The following is a 9,476-nucleotide window of genomic DNA, read 5'->3' as shown; positions in this document are numbered from 1 at the left end:
ACAAGGCAAGGCATGTAAAATGGATAAGTATTATCATATACTTAAGGGATAAGCAATCATTAAGGCTTACTATGTCTATATATATATGTAAGTAGAGTTTTATAATTTGTGTGTGTGAGTGTTGAAAAATTTAGTGAGTTCGAGTGAAAAAAAAAGTGTTGTGAGTATAGAAAGAAAAACTAGCAGCAACTAGCATAAAGAGAAAAAATAAAAGAGAGTTTGTATTGTATTTTATTTGTGTGTAATAAAATTAATATTTGAGTTATTTTTTATTATCACTTCCAACAACAATGCCTCTCCTCCTTTCTCTCACACACACACAATAACTCCCTGTTTATTTTTGAATTCTGATTTAATATAAGGGGTTTTCACTGTGCTTGCCGAAAATTCCATAGCCCTAAGTAAAGTAGAACATATCCACAAGTAGCAAAAATTGCAGATAAATAAACAAGGTTACCAATACACGGGTTGATTCAGCCACACATACTAGAATCCATGTCTTAGACTCTCCAAACACAAGATAGAGCGTGGAGCTAAAGGCAACCATCATGGTGGTAATGGAGATGAAAAGGGTGAGGAGCCCCATAATTAGCCTCTTGGGGAGGGCTTGGAGAAAGTCATCTCCAACATAACGAGCAGTGAGCATGGACAAGAACATGAGAATGGCAGCGGTGGATGAGAAGAGAGATAGTGTATCTGACATCGTAAAGATAACAAATGCCTTTTCTCTTTCAAATACTAGGAATTCGCTGTCACCATTGGTGCCACCTAGTACTACAATGGCTGCTGCAAACACAACTGTGGCAATAAGGGTAGCCACCACCGAGCATGAATTCGCTGCATCCTTCATCCATCTCTCTCCTTCTTTAACTAATTCCTTGTGTTCTTCAGTGAACACCATTCTGGGAGTCTTTCTCTCAATGTTCCTAGCATCTTGATAGATATTTGGTACCATCTTTTCCACTTCCTGTACGAAAATGTTAATACAACTATGTATGTACATATATATGAAAGTTTTCAAGAGAGCTTTTAATAAAACTGTTCTATTATTATTAACTAAAGAACTGAACTTAAATAGAGAAAAGAGTGCTAATCCTAATTGGGAAAATAGTTCCCTTATTCTAATAAACTACTAAAACATAAAAGAAAATAGTTCCCTTATTCTAATAAACTACTAAAAGATAAAATAAAAATATTCCTAGAATATGAATAAAACTTATCTACATAAATAAGATTTATCTACCTAAATTTATGTAAGATATTCACCTAATGGTTTTTGATATCTTAAACCCATTGTAGCTCACGTTGTATTTGCAGAGCTACACCATAAACACGATTAAGCTGGTCCGACGGTGCCAAATTTTTGACTAGATGCAACATGTTATTACTAAAATTATCCATATTATCAGCTCATGTTTTAGATTAGGGAATTGTTCGACGTGGGTATTACCTAAACCTTCAATTATTTTCCAGAGTACTGTAATCAGTTTCTGCCTTGCTGCACCATAACATGATCAATTCAGTGTTAAAGTTATTCACTATGACTATGACCTATACGAGAAATATGAGATTAATGAAAGAATTTGGACAAACCAGAACTAAAATTGATTCTTGTGAAATGTAGAAACCAGCTACGTATTGATACTTGGGACTTGTTAGCTGGATTCTTAATGTCTCCTCTGTTGGAATTGTTGGCGACATTCTCCAAGCTCAAAGTTGAAGGGACACCTATCATATGGCAGAAACCATCATAGATCGAAACTCTCATTATTAGATTTATACAATGAACTCACTTTATTTGCTTCCTTTTAACTTTGTAATATTTATAATTATAGTCAAACAGTAGAATGACTAACAGGAGTCAATAAGGCGGTCGCGTAGAGTCAATTCACTGCTACTAAAGAAAGCTAAATTCATTACCGCAATGGAACATGAAGGAGACTCGAGCCCAAAGTCCTTAGCCAACTCTGGGTACTACTCAACCATATTTGCTTCCAAATCTGCAAGGTTTCAAACGAATCTGCAAATTAGATATAGTCATAAAGGCTCTAAAGGAATATATATATATATTGCATAGTGCTATACTATATATATGATGAATTGTAGAGATGTGAAATCACCGTAAAATCTTGCCAAAATTAGTTAACGTAGAAGAAAAACACCAGAAGCTTCTCATATGAGCTAGGCTGCACCTCAGCCTTTGTTACATGGAGTAAGTACAAAAGTGTTTCCTTGTGGCCAAATTGAGTTGCCCTATGGATCGAAAATTGTTGAAGTTGGCTTCCATACAACTCAAACAACTAAGGAAGCAGCATCAAGGAGCATGCCATAAGCATCGAGCCATGCAGAACAGCAGAACTAAGTGAAGCTGCTGTCATTTAGTTTATTTTTGTTCATTTTGTTGGTATAATGCAATCTTGTTCATTTTGAACTATGAGAGTTTGATGATTGATGTAATTAGGTAGTGATTGAGCTTAAAATCAGCTTTGTTTTGTTGTACAAGTTAATTTAGCAAGTTTCAATGAGTTATAGTGGTGTTAGGTAATAGTTTAGGTAAAATTTGCTTGTAGTGTTTGACTTATGCTTAATATATGTAATGGCGCTATGCCAATATTGTATTATAAATGAAATTCATTAGTTTTCTTCCATATTCACTCTCCATTTCTTTTGCTTTAAAAAATTTTGCTCAACTTGCTGCTTGTTTCTTTTGCGAGTATCGAGCCTTGTAGCTCAAGCCACTGTTGTTCAAAGTTGTTCTTTGCTCATAACACCAACAGAAATCCTCCATCCATGCCCTGAATATTGGGTAGTCAGGGTTCTTACGAATCAGTAACTTGACGGTATCTGGGGTTTCGATGGTAGCAGCTATCGAAAGAGTGGTTACCCTGCTTCCATTGACCATCGCCACCTTTCCTAGTCCCTACTGGAACATGGAGCGCGTACATGGACCCCATGATCATAGCCGTAACTGCCTTGAGGTTTTTCTCAAAGACTTGGGTGGCGATCTCTCAATCACCTTTAAGTGCAACTTTGTATAGAGTCAGGTGTAAGGTCGGATGAAGGTAAGCGTTATTTCCTGTTGTGTACTACCATGAAATTAACAAACGTCATATAGAGTTCCCGTTATAACCCATTAGCCATGCATGGATGGATGGATGGATTACTTACCTGCAGGGTTGCCATTGCTTCTTAGGTTGACGATAGTGGTTGTTTGTGAGGAAGAGGAGGCCCCGTTAATTATCCCTATATTCTTGTTAGATTATCTTGAAATTAGCCATAATATAACAAGCTATGTTATTAGCCAAAGTCAGCATTATCATTTCCATTATATTAATTTTTTTTTGAAATTTCCAACGCATGTCGTGCACTTTTGATTGCCCAATGTTAGCGATTTGGAGAAGCAAAGAAAGAAACACGGGACACAGACCAAGGAAGCAATACTTGCCCACAAATGTGCAATAAGGGAGTTTATGGATTTTAGCTCATTTTTCTCACTCAGTCAATAAGAAAAGAATACATTTGTAGTCAAATACATCATCAGATACTACCTACTACCACTAAGTAGCCGAGTAACTTGATAAACATTGCTTGTACACACAAACAAGCCACCTAAAATTTGTCATTCAACACCTAAACATATCAAATTGTCATCTACTTGCTCCTTTTCAACTAAGTTTAATTACAATGTAATTAAAAACAACCTTACTGTTACAGCAAGCATACGTGCTACAACATGTTTACAAGCTGTATGCACTTCAACCAAAAAATCACAACAGAATGATTGACCAATTTTCAACACTCCTCCTTGGTCTTCATATTGCAAACACCAATCTTTCAACAATTTTTAAGCTTGGTAGTCACAAGATACTTCATTTCAAGCTGGCCTTGCTCAAGCACTTCATTTTCAACCTTGGCAAATTGAGTCTTCTCTTCTTTAACAGACTTGGTTGGAAACTTGCCTTCAAACACATCTTGTCTTGTTCCCTTGTTTATTACAATATTGTTTCTTCTTGCACATCCAGTTCGCAAGTATAGTTTGCTTTCCTTCAGTCTGCCATTTTGGCTTGCACCCACTCGGGCTTGCATTTAGACTATCAGCCACTTCGGCTTGCATTCATACATGCTTGCATTTAGACTGTTCACTACCTTAGCTTGCAATTCAACAAGCTCACATTCTGTTGAGCTTTTCGATAGGCCCGCACTTTGCTGCTTGCACTAGGCTGAGCTCGCACCTTTAACAGGCTCGCATTTTTGCTTACTGTCTTTAACAAGCTCTTATTTTGATAGGCTCGCACCTTGGCTTATTGTCATCAACAAGCTCGCACGTAAGACCCCAAGTTTGAAATTTATTTTCTGATAAAATATTACACAAGTGTATATCTGCCTCAATGGTTAAGTGTTTTGGGTGTGCGTGAGAGGTCCCAAGTTCAAGTCACAACTTGGGTAAATTTTGGCCTTTTTATAAATAAAGCCTTAACTTAGTTCTATAGGCTTCTATTTAATTGTTGGTAAGTTTATATCAGAATGAGCCCTGCTGGTTTGATGGTTAAGCTTAAGTGCACTTATGGGTCATGTGTTCAAATTTTAGTGGAAACGATGAGTGTGATATTTTTGCTTCTGGTTGTATTAGGCGTGTAGAGGAGTTTGAGGGGAGGTGAAATTTTGATAATGGGCAGTTGTTGGGAGGATATTGTGGGAGTAGTGGATTGTGTTAAACTCATCTTTTTTCTTAATTTTTCTCTTTTAGTTTCTAACATTTTGTTTTTCCTCCAATTTTGCTGAAATTTCCCTAGGTTTCCCCTCTATTTTCTTTTTACCGTAATCTGCCTTTCTTTTCCTCTTCTCAACTTCATATCCAATTCGTTTTGTTTGCTTAGCGCAGTTTCACACGTTCAGTAAATTTGGTCTTTATTTAATCTTAACTTTTTCTTTTCTGAATTTGGATTAGGGGGTTTTCGTTCTGTGATTAAGGGTTATTCAAGGGGCTGAAGTTCCTCCATCGCCATTGTAGTGTGCGGAATTTCTATTTCACGATCGAAGGTAAAGTTTAAGAATTTTGGGTTGAGCATCTCGTAGTAGTCTCATTTAAGTTCGGTAGTGACACTAATTTATGGGTGATAGAATATTGATTTGTAGGTTCTGGAGTTCTCGAGGATCATTTTAACTTTAACTGAAACCAGGTGTGGATTTGAAAACACAGAAGATGAAAATTGACAAAAGTCAAAAAATGAAACTGTCGAAGTCACATGAGCATGTGGTCACCGTGTGGTAGGCCGTGTGGCAGCACACAGGCGTGTGATCGATGAACTAGGCCGTGTGCAAGTGACACGGGCTCATGACACGGCCATGTGAGGACAGGTGAGGCCGTGTGCGAGACATGGGCTTGACCAATTGGGCCGTGTGGGCCACATAGGCATGTGAAAGTCTGGGCCAGGCCGTATGATCCACACGACCAAGGCCAATTTAGGCCGTGTTAGCCACACGGGCGTGTGGGCCCACACAGGCAGGCCACATGGGCGTTCGAGCCCAATTTTTTGAAATACTCTGAATGGTTGCTCGGGTCGCCCAAGTCGACTGGGACCTACTGTAGGGTCGGTGAGAGTTACTTGACCCCTAATTTCATGAATTGATTATGTTATATACGTGCCTTAGCATGCACATTGATGTGTATGTATGATCTATTAATTTCATATTTGCATGTCATATATTGTATGCTGCATTGCATTGGGGTTGGGTTAATGTATATGGAGGAAGTGTTCTAAAAGGCTCCTAAGCCTGATATCTGGTAGCATAGTTACAATTATCTGATTATGTGTCGCACTCGGTATAGTATGGTGTGTAGGGATAGGGGGGTCGATTTTATCCCCATATGGTGTGTAGGGTTGGACGAAGTTGGTGTAGAGGCTAGTGGGTAGGACTCTGTTTAATTTGTTCTGTTCTGCATATTGTATCTGGGATGGGCCAATGCCCTAATACATATGTCTGATTCCGCATCTGAGTGGGCTAAGGCCTACACTAATTTCTGTAAGGGGCTCCGACCCAGACTGATTCTGATTATGATTTGATGAATGGCTGCATGCATGTTTTTCTGTAGGGATTATACACTAAGTTGCGAAAACTCACCCTTTTTCTGTTTAATCTATGTAGGTAATCCCCAGACTTGATGGATCGGTGAGGCGGAGGACTCATTGGTGGCCACACGTAAATATTTAGACTATTTTTTCCGATTACATTTAGTTTTTAATTATTTATTTAGAGTTTTTGATGTAATTCTGAACTTGTACTGTTTGGTTTTCACTTGGGGCTTATTACGGTTTTGTGATTATTTAAACTGAAACTCATCAAAACACGATTTTCCTAAAAACTAAGGTTTCGTAAATAAAAATGTTTTTACTTAAAACTAAATATTTGGGTTTCAAAAACTTTCGCGTAAAAGAGATGATTTGAATCAAATCAATTAGAACTTGGATTCCCGAACTGAGTAAAAGCTAATAAATGGAAAGATTTGAAGGTTAATACATTTTTCTAAAATACAATCATGTGACTTTGCCAGATTCAGCCATAACGTCCAGGCCGAGTTTGGGGTGTTACATTTAGTGGTATCAGAGCCAGATTACAAAACTCGACTGTGGATTTGGGTTTGATAGATTGGTTTTAAAGAAATAATTTGTAAATAATTTAAAATATTTTTTCTATAAGTATATGGTACATCGAGTCTTCGGCGCCGATCCTGTAAGTTCTTTGAAACTCTGTTTAAAATTGTCTAAAAATATGATTAGGATATACTGAAACTACTTTAGTTAGTATATTACACTGAAAATACTCTAGGTAGTGTAGACTGAAAAATGTAGTGAGACTACTACTCGCGATAACTAACTCTGAATATTCTGATACTGCACTGCATAAAATATCTGTTAATAAATATTGAAACTGTAACTGATGCATAAAACTTTTAATATAGATAAACTCTGAAATTACGATAAGCACATGTGGTACTCGTGGACGGGGTACTAGAGGCTGTGGTAGGGGTCGTAGAGGGGCTCGAGCTAAGTCTTTGGCATCTGATACTATTCCAAATCTGGGTACTAGCGAGACGTCGGTATCACCTGCGACAGAGATTGGGTCTGGGTCTTATGATCGTGCGGCTGGGGACGGCGCACTGTCCCAAGCCATGCTACGGATCTTGGAGAGGGTCACTGGGCCCAATACTGGTTCTGGGGGCCGAGGGTCAGTTACGGAACAACTCTGGTCTAATGGGGCTGACTTATTATGGTTTTGTGATTATTTAAACTGTAACTCATCAAAACATGGTTTCCCTAAAAGCTAAGGTTTCATAAATAAAAATGTTTTTACTTAAAACTAATTATTTGGGTTTCAAAAGCTTTCGCGTAAAAGAGATGATTTGAATCAAATCAATTAGAACTTGGATTCCCGAACTGAGTAAAAGCTAATAAATGGAAAGATTTGAAGGTTAATACATTTTTCTAAAACACTCTCATGTAACTTTGCCAGATTCGGCCATAACGTCCAGGCCGGGTTTGGGATGTTGCATTTAGTGGTATCAGATCCAGATTACAAAACTCGGCTGTAGATTTGGGTTTGAAAGATTGGTTTTAAAGAAATAATTTGTAAATAATTTGAAATATTTTTGGAATAAGTGTGTGGTACATCGAGTTTTCGATGCCGATATTGTAAGTTCTCTAAAACTCCGTTTAAAATTGTCTGAAAATATGATTAGAATATACTGAAACTACTTTAGTTAGTATATTACACTGAAAATACTCTAGACAATGTAGAGTAAAAACTGTAGTGAGATTACTACTCGCGATAACTAACTATGAATATTCTGATACTGTACTGCATAAAATATCTGTTAATAAATATTGAAACTGTAACTGATGCATAAAACTGTTAATATAGATAAACTCTGAAATTATGATAGGCACATGTGGTACTCGTGGATAGGGTACTAGAGGCTGTGGTAGGGGTCATAGAGGGGCTCGAGCTGAGTCCTTGGCATCTGATACTATTCTGAATCTGGGTACTAGTGAGACACCAATATCACTTGCGACAGAGATTGGGTCTGGGTTTGATGATCGTGCGGCTGGGGACAACGCACTGTCCCAAGGCATGCTACGGATCTTGGAGAGGGTCGCTGGGCCCAATACTGGTTCTGGGGGCCGAGGGTTGGTTACAGAACAACTCTGGTCCAATGGGGCTGAGTTATTCAGGGGTGTTGCTGGAGTCGCCCCTAATGTGGTCGAGTATTGGATGGAGGCCACAGAGAGAATTATAGATGACCTGGATTTTACTGCTAAACAGAAGCTTAAGGGGGCTATTTCTCTGCTTCGCGACGAAGCATACCAGTGGTGGTTGACGATTAAGCGCGTTGAGTGCCAAAACTAATAGAAAGGAAATAATAAGAGGGAATTGGAGCCCTTGAGTTCTGTGATGAGGCTTAAGAAAAAGGTCAGATCTGATGGGCCAGTGAGAGTTAGGACTTCTGTTGTACCTACTGGGGTGGTGCATTATGGATACTATGGTAGACGCCATCTGAGCGAGTGTTGGAGGACTACTGGGGCAAGCTTGAGGTGTGGGTCGACTGAGCACCACGTTCAAGATTGTCCATTGAGGACCGAGCAGATGAAGTTACAGGTACTGGTAATGCGCAGCCATCGAGGGTAGTTCAGTAGCTACCTAGGGGCTGAGGTCAGGCTAGGGGTGGTAATGGTATGGGCTGAGGTCAGAGAGCACCGGGTTTGCACTGGTTTATACTGCACGTCGTTGTGAGGACTGAGATGCTCCGAAAGTCATCATGGGTACGTTTTTAATTTTTGATGTACCTTATCTTGCACTGATAGACATAGGCTCTACAGACTCCTATGTAGCTAGCACTGTGTCTGAAACTTTAGGGATTGTTGTTGAGGGTACTTCTAGTGAGGTGACTATTGTGAGTCCTTTGGGGCAGTCCATTCGAGTTAGTAAATTGTATAGAGATTTTAGGTGGATCTGATGGAGCTTCTATTTGAGGAGTTCGATATGATATTGGGGATGGATTGGTTGGTAAAGTACCAAGTAAGTCTGGATAGTGCAACAAAAAGGGTTGTGTTGAGAACCAATGAGGGCAACGAGGTAATTGTGATTGGGGAACGTCGTGATTACCTGACTAATGTGATCTCAGCTTTGGTAGCGAAAAAGTTAGTTCGGAAAGGGTGTGAGGCATTCTTAGCCTACGTTAGTATTTCCGATTCTAGGGAATGTTTGGTTAAAAACATCAGGATAGTGAGGGATTTTCCAAATGTGTTTCTTGAGGAATTACCGGTGCTACCTCCAAGTCGAGAGGTGGAGTTTGTGATTGAGTTATTTTTCGATACAGCTCTGGTGTCTATCGCCCCTTACCGAATGGCACCGAAAGAGCTGACGGAACTTAAGGCTCAGATTCAGGAGTTGTTGGATCGTGGGTTCATTCTTCCCAG

The 9,476-nt window shown here is 39.0% G+C and overlaps 1 pseudogene; it reads right to left on the bottom strand.

The window, feature by feature from the left end:
• Positions 1-352: 352 nt before the first annotated feature.
• Positions 353-2,902, bottom strand: LOC108471822 (uncharacterized; annotated as a pseudogene).
• Positions 2,903-9,476: the final 6,574 nt, after the last annotated feature.

Source organism: Gossypium arboreum, chromosome 6 (assembly GCF_025698485.1).
Source record: "Gossypium arboreum isolate Shixiya-1 chromosome 6, ASM2569848v2, whole genome shotgun sequence".
In the NCBI taxonomy this organism is placed as follows: Eukaryota; Viridiplantae; Streptophyta; class Magnoliopsida; order Malvales; family Malvaceae; genus Gossypium; species Gossypium arboreum.
Note: the sequence above shows the minus strand (reverse complement) of the source record. Positions and strands in the feature narration are given on the sequence as shown.